The sequence below is a fragment of the Arachis ipaensis genome, chromosome B10, assembly GCF_000816755.2.
Source record: "Arachis ipaensis cultivar K30076 chromosome B10, Araip1.1, whole genome shotgun sequence".
In the NCBI taxonomy this organism is placed as follows: domain Eukaryota; kingdom Viridiplantae; phylum Streptophyta; class Magnoliopsida; order Fabales; family Fabaceae; genus Arachis; species Arachis ipaensis.
Genome location: NC_029794.2, coordinates 119,398,834 through 119,401,954, shown reverse-complemented (window position 1 = coordinate 119,401,954; position 3,121 = coordinate 119,398,834).

Genomic DNA, 3,121 nt, shown 5'->3' with positions numbered 1-3,121 from the left:
AGAATTAATTAATTAATTAATATTAATTACTTTTTTGGATAGAATTATTTTAACTCTTATTTGTTGGAGAATTTAGAATATAAAGTTAGTAATTAGGATTTAGAATTTGCTAAAAAAATTTTGCATATAAGAGTTAAAAATGGCAAATGCATGAGAATGAGCTATCTGGGAGCCTCTTAAATTAGTTTTCAACGAATCCTTTTTATCTAACATTTTATTTCACAACAAATTTTAACTTAAAAATAAGTTTATATATTAAATTGTTCTTCTACATAAAAAAATTGATATACAAATTTTATAAATATTTATGAACATTTAGATCTTTTATTAAATAATAATGATAATTGATTTATCTAAATATTTTATCGAAAAAAGTTAACTCTTAGTTAATAACCCTAGGTCTTTCTTCGCACTCAAGAAATTCTCCATTAGATCATGTCCCTCATCGTCCTTGTACTTTTTGTCCGCCTTCTCCTTCAACTTTGGAGGTGTCGCCGCCTTAATCTCTTCGCAAATCTCTTCTATGAAAGCTTCTAGTAGATCGATTTCTTCGTTGCCATCATTATTGCCACTGTTGGCAGTTTTGTTGTTGTTTTCGGCAAAATCATTGTTATTGTAATCGATGTTGTCAAAGTTGGTGTCCTCGCAGTTGGTATCACTCGATATTGCAGGTGGATTAGCAGTTTATGATGATTATGTTAGGACAGGATGGTGAAATAGTGATGGTTGCATGTGATAGCGTGGGCCCGTGCATAACAAATTTCATGGTTGGTTTTTTATTCATTGAAAACAAACTCATTCGAAATTAAGAATTAATCATTGACTAATTATTAAAAGTGTTGTCAGGTGAACGTGGCTCTGCTAAGTTTCTTAATAGAGTCAATACTGTGTCGTCTATATTGTGCCACCACCAGATCAATTTCTTTCTCACCATAATCTGTGTCAATCACTAACACATTACTATGTAAAGTGAAGACAGCAGAACCATGCAGCACGGATCTGAAGATAGTGATTTGGAGAATGAAGGAGTTGTTTTGCTGGAGGAAGGGGATGTTAGTAAATGAGTCAGAATCTGTTTTAATAGTCTCGTTGAAAAATTATTCGCTGGTAGAATTTTCTCGAAGGGGATGATGGAAAACGCCTTGAGAACCATTTGGGGAGGACAGAAGGCTTTCGTGTCATTGAAATTGGTTGAAACCAATTCTAATTCTTCTTTGACCGAGAGTGGGATGTAATGTGGATGGAAAAGGGATCCCCTTGGCTAGTCAAGGATTATGCTCTTCATGTCAAAAGGTGGGAGGAAGGTGTGAATCCGGAAGAATAAATCGAGTCAAAAATTTCGATATGGACCCCATTTTGAAAATTGCCAGAGTTGTGGAAGTTATATTGTTTGATGTACGAGGGTGAGAAGCAAAGATAGTCAGAGCTAGAGTTGAACGGGATGAAAAGAAGCGGGTTAAGGATAGCCTCTTTATCGCTGATCCAGACAAAAAACTAATGACAGTAGTGCTTAGATATGAAAGGCTGGGAATGATGTGTACCTACTGTGCTAAGATGGGTCATGACCCCAACAACTGCTACAACTTGATGGAGGATTTAAGGACGAATAGGCAGAAAGAGGATAAATTTGGAAAGTGGATTAAAGGAGACCAAATAGGTGTGAGAGTAGAACAAAAAGAAGAAACTCAGAATGATAGTGAAAGAAATTTCTAACCAAACCCAAAAAAATTACAAGAAGCTAAGAAGTTACTACCAAACTGCCTCATAGAGAGCTTCTTGAGTCTCAGTGTTGGAACGACAGGTGGCAATAGAGAAAGGAAAGGGAATAAGAATAGCAATAATACGGAGGTACTGAATCAAATCACCGAGGAGTCTTGGAATCAAATCACCAAGCAAAGGGGCACATGGGAGCAAGAAAGGGAGGAAATAGTTGACTTAGAAAATTCTGATCTCATATATGTTGAAATCACTAATAATTTCGTGAGTACAAATTGACCTCAAGGGAGCATGAACATGAAGAAATTAGTGTGAATGGAAAAAGAAGGAACTAATGCTATTGTTGGAGCAAAGAGAAGAGATAGTAATGAAGGTAAGAAGGAAGTGCCGAAGAAGGCATGTCGGGAAGGAGACAATAGCTTATTTGCTAAGGTGGAGGGTGCTAGCTGTCAAATAAGAGAATGCTATCGTAGAATTGTCAAACTTTGGAAAGACTCTTGACAATTCACAATATTAAAAGAATATGTCAATCCCACTTCTCTAAGGTTGGTTTTCTTTGTGAAACCAAAAACCAATATCGAATTGTGGACAGTAGGAAGGTTGACATTAGCATGGAAGGACAATGTTAAAGTACAAATTATAAGGCATGAGCAGTTTTTCATAATGGCAAGGGTGATTGACCTGGTGAGGAATAAAGTGTGGACAATGATAGGAGTGCATCTAAACTCTAATGACCAGATTCAGAGCATGCAGTTTGACGAGATTGGTGAAATGCTGAAGAAGTTTATAGCCCAGTTATGGTGGTAGGGGACTATAACGCAATTGTTAAGAAGAGGAGAAGATTGGAGTAGTACTAAATCAGATTCTTCAATGAAAACTTCAACAATTTTATTAGCAATAATGGATTGATAGATATTGGTATGATCGGGATCCCTATGACGTGGTCAAATAAGAGACAAGGGGTAGATCTCATACAAGAAAGGTTGGATCGAGTAATGGTGAATATTGATTGGAAGACCCTATATCCCTCTTCAGTGGTTATTAGGCTTATGAAAAATAGATTGGATCACACACCTCTCCTATTAGACAACTTCCCGTAAATTGAGGCCACAAAAAGAAGGTTCAAATTCCAACCAAGATGGTGCGAGAATGAGGAAGCTAGAGAAGTCATTAAAGAAGCTTGGAGCATTAATTTCAGCAGATCAACGATGTATATACTAGCCCAAAAAATAAGGCATGCAGACACAGCTTGGTTCAATGGCAACGCTCTAGTAAGTCTAATTCAAAGAAAGTTATAAAATAGTCGCAAAAAGAATTAGAATTGCTGAGAAAAGCTGAGAGGGTTGGGGGGTTGGAAATTAGAGAGCTGAATGAAAAATTGGAGAAAGTGGTCGTCCAAGAAGAG